This window comes from Corvus moneduloides, chromosome 11, assembly GCF_009650955.1.
Source record: "Corvus moneduloides isolate bCorMon1 chromosome 11, bCorMon1.pri, whole genome shotgun sequence".
Taxonomy (NCBI): domain Eukaryota; kingdom Metazoa; phylum Chordata; class Aves; order Passeriformes; family Corvidae; genus Corvus; species Corvus moneduloides.
Window position 1 is genome coordinate 21,603,946 of NC_045486.1, and position 24,233 is coordinate 21,628,178.

A 24,233-nucleotide genomic window follows, 5' to 3' on the forward strand; every position below is an offset into this window, starting at 1 on the left:
ATGTTTCTGGTTGTTAACTCAATTTAGCTCTGATCGCCAGATTTAGTCTGGCTGCTTCCTGCATGACACAGGGATGCTTATCCATGGACTACTCCTGGTCTCCCAGAAGGGAATACTCCATACAAAACTAATCCCTATACAGTGTCCTCAGAGAGCAGCCAAAGGCAGCTGAGCATGAGGTGCAGTGTGTAGCTGCAACTATAAATGCATTTTCACCATGGATTTCCCAAGCTGAAGCTGTCATTTTGCCTGACAGCCTCAGAGCGCTCACTGACGTCAGATGTCTATATCACCTCTAAGATGCACACACTGGATCCCAATGAAGGGATGCAGGCAGAATCTTTATTTAGCATTCCTGAGACTTTCCTCTTAGACGAGCACAGACATGCTTTTTTTTTTTTTCCCTTGACAAGTAAAAGGTTTTTCATTATGATGAAAGAGTCCTAATTTATAATTACACTGATTGTGCAAGTCAAAGATCTATTTCAGGCTAATAATACACCTGTGACTTCACATCTGTACTACTTTAACACCGGAATTGCAACACCAGAGCAATCCATTACCGTAAAAACCTAAAGAGATTTATTCTACAAACAAATTACTGCAGCCAAAGCCATCTCAATTTGTTTCTTTCAGATTACCTGCAGCTGGGTGATTTACTGTTCCAAGATCAAAGAGAAAGATGGCAGATCTCCAATTTCCAGAACTGGTGAGTTGTGGGGAGAGGGGGGAACAGAGAAAAGCATTACACTGCCCACCTTCCAGTGATTTAAAAGGCATTAAGTTGAGAAACAGCCTGATCTAGTCCTATGAGATAATTCCAGCCTTCAGTCAAAACCATGTAAAAAAATGCTTCATGTGCTTCATTTCTTCTTTTACTAATAGCTTATTAAATTGTTATTCCTAATGACAAAAGTGGCATGCAAGGATCTCTCTCTGCTCAGTTGATGTCCCTGTGCATCTTCTTAATGCCACATATTGCAATGTGTAAGATCTCATCTGACCAGCAAGGTGAGTAAAAATTATCCTCCCCTTAAGATTTAATGACAATATAATTCATCTCCAGCAGTGTCCCAAACAACTGGCTTTCTCTTTATAAACCTGAATTGTTTTATTAGTTTTAGTAAACCAATAATTAGCCTTTTCTGATTAAAAAATCTATTTAGGTACTAAATATAAGTAGGTAAAACTGAGCTCAGATTCTTTGCTACAGAAGTGAGCTTTCCAGGGCAGGACTAGCTTTTCTGTGTGACCACAACGTACTGTCACTCCATACTGCAGAAATTAAGAAAATTCGACTTCATTATTGAAAAGCACAGGGAGTATTTTTATGCTATTTTGACAGCAGAGCTGCATATTTCAAAATCCAGAACAATTTTACAATAATCACTAAAGGAAAACATTTCAGCTCTCAGTGTCACTCAGTAGCACCCTACTTGAAGCTTAAAACTTTCACAGAAAGTGACCAAGCCACAGAGTCTCTGAGGCTGGAAGGGGCTTGGGGTTACCACCCAGTCCAACCCCTCTGCTCAAAGCAGGGCCACACAAAGCAGGCTGCTCAGGACCTGGTTTGACTAGTTCCAAGCATGGACATGCATATTACAATATGACATCTATAATAATATTTTTGTCCCTTTTAAAACAAATATAACAAAAGAACAATGTAAATTATCAATAAATATTGTTCTCAAAAAATAAACCTTTTATTGAGAAAAGGACACAGAAAAAAAACCATTTCTGACTGATGAGCTGAACATGGGCAGCAGCTGGAGAGAAGAAAAACAGGTCAATGTGGTGCCTCTGCTGTAGACTGGATGATCAAGTACCACGTGGGCTCACAAAAGCACAGTCACAGTTTGGAAGAGCCTTTAAGAGCCTGGACAGCACTGAGAGGCTAAAAGCAAAAGCATCACTAGTCCCATGCCTCTTCCTCATATCTGTACTTCCAACAAAGCAATCCCACACAGTGACTGCAAATCCAGCACAAGGAAAGCCTTGAAGGGGTCTAGCCAATGTGAGTGTCTACTTTTTGGAGACTTGTAAGCAGCCCATGATGTTGACCAAAGGTCCACACTACACCTGCACTGGTTTCTCAGCTGACTAGAGAACACAATCTTTACCCTTCTTTGCAGCCTCAGGCTCTGCACCCTACTCCTCCAGAGACCAACACACCCAAGTTATCCCAGAGCAGCTCCTGAAGTGAAACTCCACGTCTCTTCCAACTCTGGGGGGACACACAAACATATTCTGTACTCTGCAGATGGAGGAGCAAAGAGCATTCTTTCCCTTGCACAACCATCTCCTTAGCTTAGATCAATGCTTCCTCACTCTGTGATCCACAGTCTCTAAGATCCAAAGTGAGAGCAAGGAAAAGAACATGGGAAAGGTTAAAGGTGTCCATGGGAACAAATGCACAGATAAATAAAGTTGAAGAGACTGAAAACCACTGAACCAGCTCCAGTATTTTGGAACCCAGTTGCGGGATAGCATAAAGCATCCTTTATTTCAACCTAAGCTCCAAAGAAAGTAACACTAGATCAAAGGCCTGTAATAAAAGAGTACAGAGAAAAACTGGAGTAAAAGGAATTAGTATTAGTTTTCCCAACTAGACTTCAGTTAATTCATTGTATCCATAGCAGCTATTTCATCTCTCCCATTATCTACAATTGCACTTTCATCCAATCTATAACCACTACAGTGTGAAAACCAAGGACATTTTGTAAGAACCCAGGTTATCATTTGGGACATCAGTTATAAATTACAAACAATAAAATCCTTGTGAATGACTGCTAAACGTTCATTCTAAAGAAAACACAACACACTTCATCTCAAAATTGCATTACAACTCTGCCAGCAATTATTTTAAAGAAATTTTTTAAGAAATTGGAAGCTCAAGCTGAACAAAAACAGGTAGCAATTTCAGAATCAGACCATTAACCAAAAATATGCATTCAAATTAATATTGTGAAAATAGTATACATTCTCTCTTGCTTAGGTGAGAGCTTTCAATTCTGAAGTAAACTTAGACAGAGTGTGGTCTATCATTACATAAAATATAACTGGCAACTAGCATTTTCCAATACATATGTATAGCTAATACGGGTAATTATAAACTATGGTACTTGCACAGGACGTCTGAATATTTTTGTTTAAAATTATATTGCATAAAACAGCACATACTGCATGGAAGTCACTGTTTAACTAATTACTGGTTTCCATATAATTTCTGCATCATTATTCCATATTACTCTTTTATTAATGGAAAAATCTCAATGCATACAACGTATGCTTGATGGCAAAGCTTCATTATTGAGAAAGGATGACTGGAGGGATTTAAAAATAAATGCTATTACAGAAATTTAGATGCTATTAAGAAAAATGCAAAGAATTCTCACTGTAGAAGAAAAAGAATAAAAGAAAAGATCATTACGAGATTATTTCAGATAATAAATGACACTTGTAATGAATTTACCATTTTGAGCTCTTAAAATAATTGACACTGAAAGTGTAATTTAGTAATATCATCACAATCCTACCAGTTGCTTAGAATGGGTTGTAGATAAATAATTTTTGTTCGGTTTGAGTTTTTCAGACCTATTATGGCATATTGGCTTCAGAGAGCTTTAACTGCTGCCGACATCATGCCACAAGGAGAGGAACAAGACTTCTTTCAAAGCAGTATCTTTACATGTAAAGTGAGGACCCAAGTTAGGACCAATCAAATAAAAATCAAAACAGTAATACTAATACATCTCCAAATTGCCTAGGACACTTCCTGCTTCTTTGACAGCACGTTGGTGTCAGCAAACACTGTTGAGTCCTCCATAGCACTTCCAAAAAAGAAAAGAAACAAAAACCCCCAAGCACATGCATACACAAATTGCAGTAAAGTCTGATTATGCCCTGGCCACCCTGCTCCACTCTGGGAATGGTTGTTACACACCAGCTCATTGACTGTCATTGATCATGGCACCGACTGGCTGCACAGTCCTTAGCCACACTCATTGTGGCACTGAGGTCAGCTTCTGCATATGATGGGCAAAACCCTCAAAACACTGTGCTGATAGTCACCACACAAAGTTACTGCTCGAAAGGCACCTTAAGCCACGTTATCCTAGCTCATAAAAAAATTGAGGCTAATTCGGAGATGCTTAGAGCTCAGGTATCTTCCCCCCGTATCCAAATCTGGCATTCATAAATATATGCAAAGTCTGCACCAGCCACGTTTTCCACCTGCCCTGCTTGGGAGGGACAGCTCTTCTCAGAGAAATCAAACAGGATGGCTGCAGCTCTGGCAATTTCTAAGTTAGGCCAAGTGCACAGCCTGTTGTGCACATCCTGTCGTACACAGCCCAGCACGCACAGCCCTGTTGTTCCCCCACACTCACTCCAACGGGGCCACCACACCGCTGTGCCGTGGGGCCACCCCTCCTCTTGTTCAGAAGGGAATGAAAGACTGCCCATGTTAGAGAGGGTGTGCAGGGAAGGCTGCAGCACAGTGAGTAAGAGGCTTTGTTGGGGAGTTGTGCAGGAACAACACTTGATTTCTGGTCTCCACTGCCACAGCTGTGGACACGTGTGTGGAATTAGACATGTGCTTGTGTTGGGGTGATCCAGCTTAGGAATCTTCTAGAAGAGTACTTACTTTGGGGAGGAGACCTCTTACCTGGAGATCTCTCCCTGATGCTGTCTTCTGCCTCCTCCTGGCAAAGTTTCTAGGGTTGGAGAGACGGTGTTTTTCATATTTGTAGCAGCAAGCTACATAATCGATAGTGAATTTAGTGGAATAATGAGTAGTGCTAGATGTTCTGTGGAGGTGACATTTCAGTAATGATACACTTCTCTGTTATTACCATACTTCTTGATGAAAAAACCCCACTGTAATTTGGGTAAATGAAAGTAAAAATAATTGCATTTGTCACTTGTTCCTATGTAAACTTGGAGGGAAAGAAAATGTCTGTGACATTTTCTGAGAATGTATGGATTTACTTGCCCTTGTGGCAGAGCTGTGTGTTTCGGTATTGAGGCAATTGAAAAGTAAGTACAGCATGACAGTGACTTTCACTTTGTATTATTACCCTACATCTCAACATGAGAATGTGAAGGACCACGCAGTTTCCTCTTGACACCCATTAATCTAACATTTTATTTGATGCCAAATGAATAATATAATGACTTTTTTTAATTTGGAAAAATGCTGAGTTCTGTCTCATGCTGGAGCTAAATTTTCAAGTGATGCTTAACAGAAATTTTCTACAGCTGGGTAGGATTATCTTCTTTGGAGAACTGCATATCTGCGTGATGTAGCCTACTTTCCTTTTTCTTAAAGTTACCCGATGTTGTAATTTTGAATATAGAAAATGTGCAGAAAATCTAGTCCTTCAGAAATTCATCTCAAGTATCCGAGAAAAGGTTTGGTTTTTGTTTTTTGGGTTTTTTGGTTTTTTTGTTTTTTTTTTTTTTTAAAGCCAGAGGCTCAAATAATGAGATAAATCCATTATGAGAAAAACAAGTAAGAGCAAGAGCCTGGTGGAGTTAGTTATACAGATTTTTGTGGTTACATACCTTGCTTTCAAGATTCTTACAGTTAGGATACATATCATAATGCTAGAGGCAAAAACTTGAAAGTCCTGAATTTAGGAGTAGTTAAAAAACAGGACAAACCTAAACCCACCCTTTCTTTCTGTGCCAAAAACCCCCAACCACAAACAACAAAAGAAACCTATTCCTATTTCTAGGATTGGAGTCAAGCTCGGTGCTGTAAGGAAATCCAAACCAAAAGAAATACTTCTAACATATGAAAATCCAGTGGGGATAGGGCAGATAGACACTGGAGATAACATTACAGCATTCTTGGTACTTTAGGGTCCTGGTAATGGAAATGATGTTTTTTACTCCACCTGCTCTCAGCAGTAGTGCTCTAAAAGCTCAATGACAGTCACCTGAAATCAAAGCATCTGTATTTTTTTTTTCTTATTAATTTTGTTCATTTCTAAGTGGAGAAAGAAAAGTCTTAGTTTTGGTCCTACAAAATAGAATTAAATTAATTTGCAGTATTTTATTAGGAACAACCTGGTTTTGCTGTGTGTCAGAGACTGGCACTAGCTTGCAGTGTAATCCTGCTTCTTGTTCCTTCCCAGTACATGGGGAGTGTGTGTGTATAGACAGCCATGAAGAACTGCATCCAAAGTTTAAAAATTCTTTCCAACTTACAGGATCCCACTTACTACCCCTTCAAAAACATGAAGACTTCATAATAGTGGATAAATTCACAATTCAATGTTAAAATTGAATCCTGTTTTTTATAGAGCTATTGTTTTTGCCTTGTTACCCTACCCTTCCCACCCAAAAAAAGTTTTTGCATATGCAGGTTCCAAGAGGAAACCAAACCCGGGCCTTTTCACTTAAGCATGGGATCAGTTGAAGTTTAATTTCCCCTATAAATGTGATATGGCAATAAAAAACCCTTGCCACAAAAATTGCAGAGGTCTGGAGAAAACACTTCACTGAAAAAGCTCAAGGTCTTGACTTCTTTGGTTATAAGAGGCAAACTGGTTTGACTTGGGTTATATTTAATGAATGAGTGGTAAAAATTCCATGGTGTGAGAAGGTGGAAAGATCGAACTGGAGTTATTTTCTTTGTAAAAGTGACTTTGCTTTTAAGAGGAATAAACAGTATCAGTTTTTGAATACTTCTTTCTATACTTCTGATTCCCAGTGAAAAAGTATTTTGTTGCAGAACAAGAGGTTTTGACATACTTTTTCCATGCCATTAGGTAATAATAATTGAGATGAGGTGTTTCTGTTTGCTGGTCAATTGAGCTGGAGGAAACCATGTCATTCCCAGGGTTCTGCAGAGTGCAGGACCTGTCACAACAGCAGCCCTGCCTGCAGCACCACTGTAGAAGATGCCTCCAAGATCAATTCCACTTTCTGCTGCTTGCTGTCTTGCTGGCTCCCACCCTGAGCACAGCTTTCGCACCACTGCCCTGTGCATGGGATCAGCTGAATCAACTCTGAGTTGCATCAAAACCTTCTAAGCAAGAATAATGTAGTGTCTGTGGTTGAGGGAGCAGGGCAGGATGACTCTTTCAGTGGGAGGATGTTAAGTGTAGTATAAAGCCACACCATTAGTCCTACCAACTTTTCCTGGCACCTGTCTTAAACACTGTCCTTTAGCTCAGGATTTACCATTTCTTTCTGCTTTTGGGTGCTTGGTCTGGTTTGTTAAAATGTCCTTTTTCAGAAATACTACTATGAGAAGCAGAGTGAGTGACAATAGATACAAAACACGGAACAGTAGTGGAGCTCCTGTGCTAGTCCTACTAGGTGTTGACTTTCACTTCCAAAGGAGCTGCCCAGTACTCTTGTGTTTCTTCTGAGCAGCCTGGATGGAAAAATATGATGGGCTTCAGGACTGGGCCCTCAAAGAGTTAAATACACAGAAGTACTTATCAGTGAATATTTAGATCACGGAGGACTGAGACTGGACAAAGATAGAACATTACTGACAGCCAGGGGGTTTATGTTGGTAATGGACTGGAGAATATCTTCTATCTAGTAGTAGCACTAGATTTTGACTTTGTAATTGTATTTTTCTGTTGTGTTTATGTTCTTAGTTGCATTGCTGTTGCTTTGCAAGAGGTGAGGTGTTCAATAAGTCTCTAAATGGGCTTTCTAGAACCATTACTTGCGTCTTTCATCATGTCCTGCAGCACCAGTCGGAGCTGACTTCCTAATAATCACAAATATCTTGAAGATTAAATACAGGTAATTTGTTGTCTTTTCCGAGGAAATGGTTACAAAATTCAACGTCTTACTGACTTATTGCTGGGCTCTGGCCCATAGACCACTTCTCAATGACATGGATAGTTCCAGTTTGAAAAGTGTGTTATACAGGCTTTGTCCTGTCCTCGAAGGCTTTGGTTCGTAAGGGCAGGGCTTTCTAGTCTTTTTTCTGTCTGTAAAATGTCATTGAATGTCATGGTATGATCTACATAAAAATGGTAATGATGAGCTCACAGTGTGTGTATATCCCTGGGGAGAGAAGCAACTCCTGCCTGCTGTCCCTGATGCCCAGATGGTGGTGACTCTTAAAAGACGTGTTTGCATCCTCTTTGAGCACCAAAACGGCATAATTTGTCAGCCTTTGCCACTTTTGGGTATTAAACAATCAAATTTAACAAATTTCACAGTTTGTTTGTTTAAATATTTTTTTTTTCAAATGCCAAACCCCAGTAATTTTAATTTAACATTATCATGTATATTTCCAACAGGTTGCTAAGTGGATTGGAATTTTATGCTGTTAAATGTTATTACAATTTAAGTTCTATAGTCCAAGAAGTTAATATATTATTATGGCTTTTATATAGTTTTTATATTTTTAATAGAATTAAATAACTAGAACTTTCAATTTGTTTCTAGTTTTATCCTGGTTGTTGTTTCACAAGGCCAGATTGGATGGGGCTCTGAGGAACCTAGTCTAGCAGAAAGTGTCCTTGCCCATGGTAGGTGTTAGAATGAGATGGTCTTCAAGGTCCCCTCCAACCTAAACCATTCTGTCATTCTCTAACCGTGCATCCTGCAGGGAACAAAACATGATTCTTCCTATTAGTGCAAATGAGGTTTTCAATTAAAAAACACCTTGAAGCAATTATTTTTCTTGACAGGTCTGATTTTTCCTTTGCCTCAGTGCATCACAGAACCTGACCAGAGCATTCCCATTCTGAGAACACAGCTTTAGCCAATGGAAACTGGAGCTCAGGGCTGGTCCCTCTGAGTGGGTCTCTATGGAGTGTCTGCATGAAGGCTGAGGGGTGAGGCAGGAACACAGTGCCAGGGCTTCAGGAAAGCTCAGAATGCTCTGTATGGTCCAGCTTCTCACAGTCTGGGTTCAGCACTCCAAAATTTGTGAGTGGTGAAATTTGAATGCCTCAGATCAAGAAAGGAACTGAACACAAACCTTACTCCTCCCAGGCAGCATGGCTTCACTATGTCCCAGCGAGTGCAAAGGAACAGCCAGCAACACATCTTGCAAAACCCTCTTCCTCCCTGAGAGGTACAAGCAGCACCCCTTAGCAAAGAAGGGTGGAAGAACTGTTAGTTTCTTGACCTGTTTGTTTCTTGACGATGATCAGCCTGTTTTCTTGTCTCTGAGCTTGCCCCTAACTCCAGACACTCCTGAACAAAAGATTCTCTTACACCTTAGCTTGGACATAACTTTCAGGAATCTCCTGGCTCTGGGTCCCACATGAGAACACCACAAGAACACAGGAAGCCTAAGGACCACGGAAGAGCTCCGCAGAAGTTTTCAAATCTGCAACATCAGAATTGTGGGAAAGCCGGATCCTTAACTCCCACTGGAGGTGCTCATGTCTTCGTTTAGATCCCACCTTAGTTGTACAGCAAACTGTATACATTGGACTGAGCTAAATCAAGAAAAAACCTGCATACATCATTTACTTTAAGAGCTGAATATCATTAAAAGTCCCATAGCAACAGGAGCTGTAAGATACTCCCTCAAACACCTCAGGGAATGCCTAAATAACAAATATTTTAAAACAACAAAACAGAAAAAGCATGGAGGGAAAGTCTGATCCAGCTCCCCATGTTGTCATGGTGACTTCTCAGTCATTTATGTACTTCAGACACATTTCGAAAATAGCTACATTTTTCAGCCTTCCCAACCAAATAATGCAAGAAAGGGAAAAAAATCCTGCCAGCTTGTCCCAAGCCAAACATATGGCAACTGGATCCTTTGATCAGGCAGCACCCCTGAAATATTTTAACCAATACTATTCCTGCACTGTGAATCAGGTACTCAGACAACATGGAAACCGACATCAGCAGAAAATTCAAATTAATAATCCATCCAATCTATTCATCATACAAGATTCTGACCACACTTGGACCAGACAAGTTTCTACTTTCAGATTATTTAAAAAATAATTACTTAAAACATTTCATTCATCCCCCATTTGCAGACACTGTTTGCAAGCAATTGGTTTTGTTACCAAGTACTATGCATTCCACATGCTGCTGTTATCATACAGAGCAATCAAACAGCCTTAGCCAGCTCAAAAAGAATAAAATCCTCTCAACATCTACACACAAATGCTGCATAAATACGGATTTTAAAAAGCATAAAATCAATACCGCTCCTTATGGAGCTATATGGAAAGAGCAAATGTTTTACCACCAGCACTAAATTGCTCACACTCAGCAAGCACTGCCCAACACTGCCAAACCCCCCCACTTCTACACCAGGAAAAGGCTAATGCATAACACAGTCGAAGAGCAGGCATCTAGTAAGACACCATTTTCTACACAGTACCTGAAAAAGCATTACAGACTCCACAAGAAAGCGCTGTTTGAACAGATCACAGCATGCACTCTTACCAGCAGCTCGCCAGCCCAGCCTGGCCAGCCATATGCCCCTCGCCCACCCACCTCCCAGCATTCAGGAAATCACCGCATTCGCTTCACAGACAGACCATTCTGATGACCCCCACCCTCCCCGTTAATCAATTAATGAAGCAAGACTGTTTTTTCCTTACTAAGCAACGTACGGACACTAGGTCACTTGAAGGTTGCCTGTTCCTTCCTGCTGCAGGGCCTCCCAAATAAAAATTGCCCAGCCAAATTCAGGCTTTTTTTTTTTATATTCATTCAAAGCTGTAGGAATACACTCAGCCCTTGACAATGCCGGCTTGCATGATGAAAGAGCAAAAGTAGTTTTGAGGCTGCAGAATGCCTTCTCCAGGTTACCATGGAAATAAATGTGGGAAGGGGAGGGGGCTTCTCTGATGGCAATTGCTGCTAGTCGGTGGAGATGTTCTAAAGCCTGACTGCGTGGGAGTATAGTCCAGGAGAAGAAAATGTGTTTTACTATTGCTACTATAATTTTACCTGCACTTCCTTTCATTTGCACCAAATTTCACATAGTTGAAAAGCATGAAACTTCCCTGAGATGCTGAGGGGACGCTGGTTGAAACAAGTACGATGTAAGATCCCTTCAATGATGAGCTGAAGAAACTTTATTTACATATTGGAATTTACACAGATGGGAATTAATGCTCAATTGCAATTAAAACTTGGTTGACAAAGATGAACCTGTTGCAGAGCTGAGGCTGTAACAAGGAAGACTATTTTCAGGAAGGCTTGATAAGGAACATCACCTTATCATTAAAACGCAGGGTAGCATTTCTCTTCCAAACAATTCTCACACACAGTGTGAAACAGATCACCTCAATGATCTTGTTGTCCCTTGCAGAACCGAGAAAAGGCCATCAATAAAAGCAGGGTGGGCACTGTGACCCACTGCTCCACACTGCTCCTCCATGAGAACCTGACTCTTACCACCGCCACCCTCCCCTTCCTTGGGTCTTGTCAGGGTCCCCATGGAAAGTAAACCAAAATAATCCATGGGAGGTGGAAGCTTGGCACCAAAATCCCAGGGAGAACAGCCAATACAACTTCATCAAACTGATTATATTTTATACAAATTTAATTAGTATTTTTAGGTTGGATATTAAGAAAATTCTTTCATTGAAACAGAATGGTTAAATATTAGAACAGGCTGACCAGAGCAGTGGTGCAGTCACTGTCCCTGGAAGTGTTCAAAAAACGAGCAGACATGGCATTTGGTGACATGGTTTAGTGACCATCATAGGATTCAGTCAAAGGTTGGACTTGATGATCTTGGAGGTCTTTTCCAACCTCAGAAAGAGGTAAACGCTGCTCACTACAGTGACATTAACACAATGCTCCAACCAAAGTGCAATACTCACTCTCCAATATTTGCCACAAAGCAAAGTAACTTTCACAGTCATCAATTTACCACTGACTATTACCAATGTATTTAAATTTTGCACATCAAAAAATTCTCCAAGCACTGTCTCTGAACACACAGAAAAAGTTTTTTAATAATAGTTAATTAATAGAGAGCTCTACCTTGGCACATTAGCCAGACCTCCTCCCTCCTCAGCCTCTCTGTAGAGGGCACCAAGAAGCCTGCGCCAACACAAAGACCGCTTTGATTTGCAAGCACAGCACCTAAAGGTGATGCACTCCAAAATCCACCATATATTTACTTATCATTTCCAATGGGCTTGTTTAGAAAGTTAAGCCAAAAAGAGAGAAGGTAATCAAGTTGTGGGCAATATAAAAGGACAGAGTACAGCTGGGGTGGAGATGCCGTGAGAAAAATTACAAGTCAGCTGGGCACAGAGCTGGAAAAACCTGTCAGGCTTTGGAGTTTTTGCAGAAATCCCCAGTTCTGGCTGCTCCACAGCTGCTCCAGCCAGCCCCCACAGCAGCTGCCTTCTCCCTTGAGCTCCCTCATCTCTCCAGTCCCACATCAGAGAAAAGGAGACACCACTGAAGTCCCAGTGCCCCGAGAGAAGTGGCTGATATCTTCTACACAAGTGGAGCCAGGGGAGAACTGGTGGAAGAAGTAACCTAGGCCAGGTCTGTTTGTGACTCCTCTCTCACTCGCAGAAATTTCTGCCCTAAACTAAATTGAGAGAAAAAAACAGTATGAAAACATGGTTTTTGCAACAACATGTCACAGCAGTAAGATGAATTAATACATTACATTTACATATATAGAATCCCAAGAACACATACTGCTGGCCCAGGAGTGGAGAAACCCGTCCTGGACCTGAGGGAAGGTCCATCTCCCTGTGAAGCGCAGAGTGAACAGTCCAACCAGTATATTTCCACTTGTTTTCCTCCTCAGCCAAATACAAGTTCAACATTTCTTTACAGGGCCACAAATCAAAAACCCCAATACAAATAAAACACAAATCTCTTTTTATGATATCACAATAAAAATCAGTTTTGCTGATCATGCGTGACCACATGTGTACCACACAGTACAATTCTCCATGCTTTCCCAGGCCCCTACAGGTGGCCTCGCCATCAGGTCTTCATAACCACCAAGAGTAAAGTTTAACTCACAGCAAAATCTCAATTCATACGCAACATCAAGGAAGAACAGAATTAAATCTGCCAATGCAAACACAGCAAAGCGCTATAAAACACTAGCTGCTACACACAAGCAATGGGGAAGGGCTGAAAGGGCTTAAAAATCCAAACAGCCAGAAACCAGAGCAGCCCAAAGCCATGGGGCAGCTCTGCAGGGCTCACCTGGCATGGGCTTAGATGTTTCTGGCCGCATCCCCTCACACCATGCTGGCTTTCCACTGTGCCCCTCTCCCAGCTCCAGCAGGCACCAACTAGTGCAGGATGGGGAGAGTCTGGAGCAACTCAGATGTCCACTGTTTGGCCAGCAGCTGCCATCCTGATGCTTCTGCCCACTTGTCTCCTTCTCTCTAGGGACCAGTTTATGTGGCTAATAAATTTGGGAAAAACAGAAAGGAAAAGGAAAAAAAAATTGTATAGCTCTTTACCCCTTTTATTGACCACTCTGGAATGAGCCTGAGGAGCAAGAAGGGACAGAAAGCAAAATGAATAAACCTCACTTACTTAGGAAACCAGATTAAAAGCCACACCATCGACTACCAGGGAAGCTCAACAAGACCAGGGAGCAGCTCAGATTGATTATTCTTTTCTTTAAAAGGCAGCTGCCAGGGAGAGACAAAGGTAAACACTGAGGCTGAGCAGAAGGCCACGAAATTGCAGGGAGTGCATATTTTGATTATTAAAAGTCAAGAATATATTCATTTCTATATGTATATAAAAATTGCAGATATCCAGGTATGTCTGGAAAGGGCAGCCAGGAGATTTCTTTGAAACCTCCCTGAACAAACAAAAAAGCTTCACAGTTTTAGGCTTTCTAACAGCTAAATAGCAACAGACTGACCAGCCATCATTCCTGTGATTAAGTGGCTAAAACCACTGTGCTCCAGGAGAGGAACATACACATCATACCTCGTCTCCTAGTAACAAGGCAAGGTATCAGATGTGCAAAGCTGAGGGGGAAAAAAACATACTTTAGTCTTCTACTGTAAAATAATAAATAGAACAAAACTGACAAATGACTGGCTATTTATTATTACATGATCCTCCTGTAACCTTGTTGAAGTTTTTTATCAGACCTGTGTGTGTCCAAAGAAACGAAGAGTTAATCTCACAGTTGGTGGTATCTTTTAGATGACTGATAACCTCTTACTGGAAGAGCAGATATAAAATTAAAAAAAAAAAACAAAAACAACAACAACAACAAAAAAAAAAAACACCAAAAAGAGGCTATTGTTAAGAGCAAATGATCATTTCAAATCATGTACCCAGCAAAACAGGGAACAAGTTGATACCTATTATTTGTTTACCCTATATTTTATTCTCTGACAACTACATTCACCTGCCAATGAAACAAAGGAAAAGTCAGCTTGCCTAACTGCAACACTGATATCTGTTGCAGACACTTGTGTTGCTGTGTATTCATACTATCAGTAGTTGCATGCACCAAAAATAAATTAAAAAAACCTAAGAAGATGCAACAAATCAGTCAAGCCACAGTGGAGCAAGCAAAATAGCATCATTTTTTTAAGGGGAGTAATATCTTTTAAATAACCAACAAAAAGATGTACAATTACTAATCCTTCTGAGAGCAGTACAAGTGCATCATGTTATCTGGTCCCTGGATAATGCCACTAGAAGGTGAAATGGTACACCAGCCCATGGAAATGGAAATTTACAGAGGTACCTGTTAGATCCAGGGACACTCTGTGATTTGCAATATGTATTTTTACAATTTTCTCCTCTGCAGAGCTGATTGGTTAGGAAGACAGAAAACTCAGGGTACTTTCGTGAGCCACACAGGTTTGCCCTAGTTTGACCTAGTCCAAGTCAGCTGAAAGGAAACTGAAGGGACTTTTTTTTAAAAGATGACTTTTCACAATTCTCCTTAAGTTTTCAACATTTTAAACCCCATCTCTGCTAACACCCAGCATTTCCTTCTCATATAGCAGCAGAAAAATTCCTCGTATGCACTAACAAGGCATATAGGTGCTGCCCTACAGACCATGGGTGCTTTAAAATATGAGTTTAAAAAAGCTATATGAAACAGTGTTCATTAATTGTTATTTCCCCCTGCATGTGCAATCACTATAGGAGCACTGCAACTTTAAAGCTTGATCATTCCAATCCACTAGGAGTTACCTTAGAGGCATTAAGACAGCAAGGGGGTTTTATCACTGTTCTGTTGCAAGAGAAACTTTTGAAAACCAAGTAACTTTTGAGAAAATGGAAGGAGCTCTGCTGTTAGTCACCTCTACTGCCAAAATATATTCCTTTAAGAACTCAGCATCTTTTCTCTTTTAGACTTAAACAAACTAAACAGAAATTTTTGCCCTGGTCATACAAATTTCTGAAACTTATCTTAATTCCCCCTTAAGACCTGCAGTAAAAATAAAGAGAGAGGTTTAAATCACTTGCATGATATAAACGGTGGCAAAAGAAAGTTAAACACCCAAATAACTTCAGCTATTTAAATTGGGTAATTTTTCTCCTAAAACAAACAAAAAAGAAATTCCTCAATAAAGCTAGATGAATGGGTCTTTAGAGACCTTTGATCCAGCCATTTCATACCACATATTCAGTAAGTGTATTAAATTTCATTGTACTAATAATATGTTATAATTACTATTGTCATACGGACAGGTAGTGCTGACCATTCCTTTAAGCACAAATGTTTCTGAGTTTCAATCTTGGGCTGCGTGCCCCCGAGTGTTCTGCTCTGGAATCACACCAGAAGAAAATCCAGAACCGAGCCAGCATGAAATGGGGAACAGGGGGAGCTGGAAGTCCAATTCAATGAAATCTATCAGATACAAATATGAAAAGTATGATGTGCCTTTTCCTACTTTCATTTTATTTTCATGGTCAGAAAATGCTTTGAAAGTAAGTAGAACTTATTTTTATGATGTCATTGATGGGAGCTATATACTTCTTCCAAAACATTTAGAAAGGAGGAACAAAACTCAAAAGCTGAAACCATAAACTATGACATGCACATTTATTCACAGCTGACTTCGCAATTTCCAATTTGGTTTTTATTGGGACAAAACTTCATGGTCTCATTTCCTTCAGTTTCCAGTGAACTTCATTATTAAAACACAGGGTTTTAAATAGACCGTGACTTCACCCAAAAAACAAAGGTAGTCTTTGTGCAAGGGGAACTACAGTTGTGTGCTCTGAATGGTGCATAACACCCTCAGCTTTAGAAAGAGCATGAGCCAGGCCAATTCTTTTTAATTTTTTATATGTAATTCTTAATTTTTAATATATGTATATATGCATCTGTACATTATACATACATATATACACACACATATATGCTTTGACAACCACTCCCTTTAATAACTTCAAACTTAAAAATATGTACTTTGCTGGTGTTACCATAATTGTTCATGATTAATTTTATGTATCATCTCTTTAAGAAAAATATTAATACAAATCTACTCACAAATAACATCACTGAACAATTTTCTTCCCAAAATCCCTATCACTGCTGCCATAGCAGACAGTGCACAGGAGCAGCACACTCTGCTCAGGTTCGTGACATCCTGAAGTCATCAGCGAGGAGAATGAACCTCTGCAATTAGCTGAATGCGTGTGTATGTATAATGTAGGCAACTTGCCTTCTGCATTTCCAGGGATTTGACAGTTTTTTGGAAGCTTGGGGATGTGGAACACCAGGGCTTGCTCTTGGTGAGAGCACTTTGATAACAGCTTGTTGGACCAGTGGCTAGTTTTAATTTTATTATTCCTACAAAGGCACCTAAAAATCCCAAAGGAAAGCAGAGCCCATCGAGATAGACACTGTACGAGTACTTACTAAAAACAGGCTTTGTTCACAGCTCAAACAAAGAAATGAAAGAAAGTAAAAAACAAAAGGAAAGTGCTGCCAAGGTTTCACAGCGGGAACAGAACTGTAGCAGGGACTCCTGGCCAGAGTCCTAACCGGTTCCTGCAACAGGGCTAACTCCTTTCAGCCCCAGTTAATGAGCTGGTAGTATTGTTTCAAACAAAAAGAAGTAAATAGGAGCCTTTGTTTTCCCACTCCACAAAGTAAATAACTGAAGTACATGTATTCTTGGTGCACACAACTCCTCCACATGGGAGACGTAGGCGAATTCTTGTGGGAATCCCCTACTAAAACACTGGCAGAACATCACTGGCACTACAGAAAGCGAATCTGTACATTAGTCACAGCCCAATGCAAACAGAATGTGCAATTCTTCAGGGAAAAAAAAAGTGAAGAATCACACAGAGACTGACATTGTGCAGAGAAGTTAGTATCATGATAGCATTTCATGCAAGAAATAGTAAAAAGAACAGAGTCTTATCCCATATGGATTCAGTTGCACTGAGCAGTAAGTGTATTTGAAAGAAGTCAGATTTAAACCAGTCCTGCCAAGCAAAGCATCAAGTTTTTCAAAGAATATACTTCCTCTTCATGCCACGCTGAAACAGGGTCATCCCACTGCTGCCATACAAGGTTTAATAGATCAAAGATTTTGTCCTCCACAAGTAGAAAAGCCTTGGATTGATTTTCACAAGTCCATTAAAAATTGTTTTTAAATATACTTGTTAGCACATGGAAAGAGGCAGGTGGGCTCATATAGGGATTTATATCAAAGTAACACTATCCAGAACAGAAATCATATTTCTGTAAGGATCTAGAATGTAAATATGAGGCGTCCAAAACAAGGACTAATTCCCATCCAAATTCCATAATACAGCAGCCTTAGCCAAAGAAAGTGGAAGGTTTCATTGAATTAACACCTATTTTTCATGACTAAAGGTGACATAACCCTGCAATAGAATCATAGAATCATTAAGGCTGGAAAAGATCCGGAAGATCAGTAAGTCCATTCACGAATGCAGCACCACCATGCTCACCATTAAACCATGTCCTCAAGTGCCACATCAATATTTTCTGAATGCTTCCAGGGATGGTGACTCCACCACTGCCCTGTGCAATCTGTCCAATGCTTCACTTTCAGTGAAGAAACTTTTCCCTAATATCCAATCTAAATCTTCCCTGATGGGGAAGAGGTCATTTCCTGTGGTCCTGTCCCTTGTTCCCTGGGAGCAGATCATGAATCCGCTCTGGCTGCACCCTCCTGTCAGGGAGCTGTGGAGAGATACAGTCTCCCCTGAGCCTCCTTTTCTTCAGGCTGAGCTCCCCAGCTCCCCCAGCCGCTCCTCGTCCTCCAGAACCTTTCCCAGCTCTGTTCTCTTTCCTGGACACACTCGAGACCCTCAAGGTCTTTCTTGTCATAAGGGACCCAAAACTGAACCCAGGATTCAAAGCACAGCCTCATCAGTGCCCAGCACAGGGGAAAAATAGGAGACTTCCCCTCTGTACTTCTTTTGGGCTCAGTGCAGCATCTCCTGCTTGAGCAGGCAGAATGCTACACTGCTTTCCTCTACTTAAACATTCAATTGGACCACCAGAGGTCTTCTTTCTCTTGCTTAGTTTCCAAATTAATTCAGAAACACCAAAAATGGTGTTAAGACAAATTACTTTGCAGAAATTTGCACAGTAACAAAGAGCCTGTGATTATGTCAGCAATTTTCATATGGGCTATTGTTTTACTTCTGATTTATGAAAAAAGCTTTAACATTCAAAGCTTTATTCTGCAGCTTTTGCAATTAGCTGTACATATGTATGCTTTCATGAAAAACAAAGCAAAAGTTTTTTTGTTTAATTTTCCCTTTCAATTTATCTTTTGCTGTAAAGAAAAAGGTTACAATTCACTCAATTGCTCATTTCTCTTCCAGGCCTAAGAGGTACAAATGCCTTAGTTTCCTTGTCAGGAACCAGCAGCAGCACACTTGCCTGACATGGCAAATCCATGTATCTCACTCCATGCCAAGAGAAAACTTAAAGCTTTATAGATACAATTTAAAAAAAAAAAAAAAAAAAATCGACAAAATCCTACTAACTTCAGTATTGCATCAATCAAAAATCAGTGCCTGTACAAAGATCTGCGAAATTCAAATCAACTCAAGCCTGTAGTTTTTAGAGTCCTCATCTTGGATTTTGGAATGTGTTCAACCATAATTAATCAGGCTTAATAATAATCTTATTATACAAAAGGCGTTTTTAAAAACCCCCAAAAAATCCCGAAGCACTTCATGAAGTAACATTTCCATTCACGTGAAACAATATATCAATTACAGACATTCAAACACCTCCCAGATGAGATTTTGGAGGTTTTTGCTGAACGGACCCAGAAAAAACTACAAATCAAGAGACTCAGTTCTTTGAATTTTTCCAGCTGCTATTTTGGGCCCTGAGCATGGCAATTTGGAGAGAACTGCTCTGTGACCAGAGTCTGTCCTGAGCTGCTCTGGACCCAGAACAAGCTCAGTACCTGCAGAAGAAGGATTTACTTTTGTCCTTTGATTTTTCAAACAGCCATGAGACTACAACCTGGCTTGAGGAACAAGGTTGTAATGCACTTGTTTTGCACTAACTTGCCAATTTTATGGCACCCAGGACTTCTGGTTTGAATGTTGTTCTTTAAAGCACAGCCTCTCACACGGGTTTAAATGTTTGGCACAGGACAGCCCAAAGAGCTCTTTGTTGTAGCTTGCTGCCAAGAGATTTGGATTTGGGCTGGTTGTCGTTTGTTCCCTCCGTACTAATGACATCTTTTAGACGAACATTTGGCAATGCACTCTTGGCTCAAAACCCCCCACATTTTCTCAAGGAAATGTCCTTTCATATTAATAAATGAATATGAAAAATGAGGAGCTCTGTATGAAAAAGGTGGTAAACTACTGTACTGGTTATGAAACAAAGCAAAACTTGGACCTGTTGGACTACAGGAAAAAATGTAGGGCACAAGCGAAGACAGAAAAGGCAGAACACCACTTTCAAGAAATTCCCACGTTTCCCACAGTGAGAGAATGTGTGCAAATGGAGTCAAACAAACCACCCATGCCCTCAGTTAATGCCAACAGCACTAAAACAGAGCCGCACTGAACCACTCCGTGATTGGTGCCCCACTCCACTCTTCCCCGACCTGTAAAACACTATTTTCCACACAAGTAATTTCAAGTTCATATTAAGGTAAATATTTTGTTGCCCTTGGAACATTGCAGTCTTCTGCTTGCCTTCAAGAGCTGTTCAGATCTTTAATCCAAAAGAAAATAATTTTTATGCATCTTTTGCCCCCTTCAGTAGTACACCTTGAGAAGACTCTGGATCTTTTTGCTTGTAGTGAAACAAGTTGATTTTAAGAAGGACGATTTTCTGGACACTTGTAGTAAACCTTGCACAGCGGACAGAGCCCCAGGATTGCTGGGACTGGTACTGCAAACACAATGACGCAGCTCCTCCACAGTCCCACAGGCACCCAGAAACTGCATCTGAGGCAGCAGTAATCTGCTGTCACTTATTAAGTTGAGCTTCAACAGATGTTTAAACAAAACTGAGGTTTATCATCAATAAATCTGTCATGCTCGCTTAGCTTTGCCTCTAATTAGGGATGCACAAACCCCCCTTGTTCAATTTCAAATCTCTTTTCAACACAGTTTAAAGGCTCAGTTTGTCTCAGTTACTTCTTTATGGTTTTGGTCTAATTCTTTTGTGGGGTTCTGAGACAAAACTGAAGTGGAACAAAAGAGTTGACCATGAACACTATAAGAAAAGTGGTGAAGAAAGAGTGGAAGTGAAAAAGAAAAGATTCGGGGAACAGATGGTAAGGGAAGAGGGAGGGCAGCAAAGAATATGACAAATGCATACCATGGCCTGTAAACTATTTCATCCCAGCTTGGCTTTTGGGCCATCACATGCAGAATTTCTCTCTTTTAATATATGAGAGGTGGGGCAAGTAAAAAGGGAAGAGAGGTGAAGATGTGGGGTTTTTATCTCATGCACAAGATACACAACAAAGGGAAACCCAGATTTAAACTCCAAATGGTACAAATTATTGATTTCAATTTTGTCAACCCTCCAAACACAAACTTTGATGTCCCTCCAGGCATTTAACAGCTTTCCATGCTCCATTTGGGACTGTCCACCTCTCATCTAAAGGGAGGTATCCTGACAGTCTTACCTTGTAGCATCTCACCCAGACAGACTGCATAGGTTTACAAGCACCCCTTCTTCACTGTATTTCCAAATTGATCCCAGATTGAGCCTTCGTCTGAATTAGAAAACCTCTGAATATCTGCATGGGCTAAAGACAACATATATCATCTGAAAAATGTGGAAGTGTATACTAGCAAAAGGTAGCAAAAGTAGGCTTAAATCGTGCAACCAAAAATGAAATATTGCTCATTTGCAATGAACGCTACAAATGTGGGCCTCAGCTGAGGGAACTGGCAGGCTGACAGACAATGCTGCTACCCATGGATACCTTCCTTCAGCTCCAGTAGCCCTTAATCCCACTCTGAGAAGTGGCTCTGCAGAAGGCACAGTGTTCTGGTGCTCTGGGCTGCTTTCGGGGGCTGCCTGCATGTCCATGTGCCCAGGCTTTCCCCCTCTTTTTTTTTCCACCCACAATCAATTCGAAAGGATCATAGAATCACAGACTGGTTTGAGTTGGAAGGGGCCTTAAAGCCCATCTCATTCCACCCCCTGCCATGGGCAGGGACATCTTCCACTATCCCAGGTTGCTCCACACCCTGCCCAACCTGACCTTGGACACTTCCAGGGATGGAGCAGCCCCAGCTTCTCTGGGCACCCTGTGCCAAGGCCTCATTACCTAGTCAAGAATTTCTTCCTAATATCTAATGTAAACCTACTCACTTCCAGTAAAAGAGTAAAGAAGTTTATCACTAGGCCAGATCAATATTCATGGACAATTCTCCGAGCCTTCTCTGTATTCTTTTCAACTTACAGAAGTGTGGGAAGAGAGGGAAAAAAACCAAAAGGCAGAGAAGTCTTCAGGGTGGGCCATGTCCCAGAAATTTGTAGCTCCCTAAAATCAGCATTTTTGGACAAGCAACCGAATCCTTCCAACTGTGCAGTCTGATCTAAATTCCTGAACAAGGCTCTACTAATGAAAAGGACCTATCCACAATTTTCCCAATGCTAGGACAGATTTAGAACACAGGTGGACTGGCCAACAAATAAACTGCAATGTCACTGACTGATCACGGGTTTTATCAGGGTAACTCTGTTGTTATATCAAGAACGTACATAGATCCATGAGATACACACACCTCTAAGCAGAATAGCTAAGTAGATGATTCCCAGACAAGAAATATTCTTCCACGTCTGTTCTGCAGATTTTTTGGCCATTTCTTGTTGCCCACAGATAGAGTAGTAGGTTATCTTACATTACAATAGATACAGTAAACTAGATTTGTCAGCGGGTTTTGTTTTGTTTTGTTTTTTAATTATTTTTTACTAAAAAATAAACCAAACAAAAATACTAGCGTTGAATTTGAGATCTCAAAATTTCCCCATAACACTCCGATTTCTTCAGACTCTAATGCTCATCAGAAAAGGTCATTTCAAAGAGCAAAACACAGCCCTGAATGATCAGGATAGTAAGGACATCCCACAGTTTGCAATCTCCCAGCTCCAGCTGCAAAGTCACAGCCAGGGCACACCTTGCGTTCCCCCAGCTGGTGGGTTTGCAGAGACTGCCATGGGTGCTGCCACTACACCCTTGCTTGCACCTTGGATGGTGATTATGCCTAAGTGCAAAGCCTTTTAGGGAATTACGTCAGATGCAATGATTTGGCATCTCCCAACCATCCAAAAACCCCCAAACGAGTAAGGCACAGCCACAGATTCAGGTTTTCCACTGGGAGAAGAAGCAGAGTTCATGTGCTAGCTATTTCAACTGCATTATTTCAAAGATAGTATCAATAAAATGTTAGATTAATCTTACAGCTTTTTACTAAAAACATTGGTGAGCCACATTACCTCCAAAATGGTGGTGTAATTAATCTTACTGCTTAGGCAGAGTACTTTAGGAATAGGTTCAGCAGAGGTAAAGAAAGAGACATGAACAGAACAAAAAACTAACAAATGCGACAGATTAAGTTATTTGGCAGGAGGCGGATTATTTCATATAAAATTACGCCTTTTACTCACAAACCAGCCACTGACCCTTGTCACACATCCATAATCCTCCTAAATACCACACAGTTTGAACTGAAACAGCAAAATATGACCCATCTCTAATTTACACTCTCTGGGTAGGAGTTGCTTCTTAAGATGAACAGCAGTGACGAACTGACACAGGTGTACAAAAGTATTGCTGAGGTAGATCAGGTACAGTCATGGAGCTGTGGAGGTCATCAAAACAACCTCACCCAGAGCCTTTTAGAACGTCTTATTTTATTGACTTAAGAAACACTGCTACAGCAAAAATTTCTGGCTCGTTTTTCTCCTCTGTTTCCTATACTCACCACAACACACACGGAAGACCTGTGCTAACATTGGGTTTTAACCCACTGCCTTATCACACCATGGCCCTACAGGGAGTTCAGCTCCACACTGGGACAAAACAGAGCCACCCTCACTTGGTTTTCTATCATGGACAGGGAGGTGCTCAAGAACATTTTGTTTTCACGAAGCTAAGTCCAAACCATTTATGTATTTGTAATCACTGTCAATATTGTGGTAAAACCTGCGAAGGCACCAGGGCTCCACCACATGAATGGATATCAAAATCACTCACCTTTTGATGAGTTTAAGAGGGTAAGAACACACTCTTCTGAGCGTCTTTGCTCCCACCACTAACCGCTCATTAAACAAGAGTACAGAATCATGGAAGGGCCCTCAAGGTTCATCTCATCCCATACTCTGGCATGGGCAGGGACACCTTCCACTATCCCAGGTTGCTCCAAGCCCCATCCAACTGGCCTTGAACACTCCCAGGGACAGGGAGTATCATTTGCAGTAACAGTTCACCAGAAGGTGAGGGTGACTGTGATTTTATTTGTTGCATGATTTTGTTCAAAGCCTTTATAAAAAAGACCCTTCTCATTTACTTTTTTCTTATGAGACATGTGAAAAGCCCAAGCAGAATATATAAATATTCCCAATACACGCCCCTCAAATTTTACAAGTACCCTATGAAAATATTTTGGAAATAAGATGTTCTGAATCTTTTTCTAAACCAACATAGGAATACGGAATTTTTCATGCAGGATCACTCAGGTTTTCATCCTTAAGCATCAAGTGTCATCTGGTGGATTGACACAGAACTGCACCAAAGAACCTCTCACAAAAAATTTTACTAGGGAGGAAAAAATAAATGAACTAAAAAGAGAGAATATTTACCTAAGGC

The 24,233-nt window shown here is 40.7% G+C and overlaps 1 protein-coding gene across 5 annotated transcripts in view; it reads right to left on the minus strand.

The window, feature by feature from the left end:
- The window catches only part of FGD3 (FYVE, RhoGEF and PH domain containing 3), a 102,497-nt gene that overhangs the window by 59,284 nt on the left and 18,980 nt on the right, over positions 1–24,233 (minus strand). Inside the window, exon 1 of one of the 5 annotated variants that reach the window (XM_032120758.1) lies at positions 10,557–10,726. The exons of the other annotated variants lie outside the window; for them this stretch is intronic. The gene's annotated coding sequence lies outside the window, so the exon portion shown is untranslated. Of the gene's footprint in view, positions 1–10,556; positions 10,727–24,233 lie in introns of those variants that run through there. 5 annotated transcript variants of the gene reach the window in all.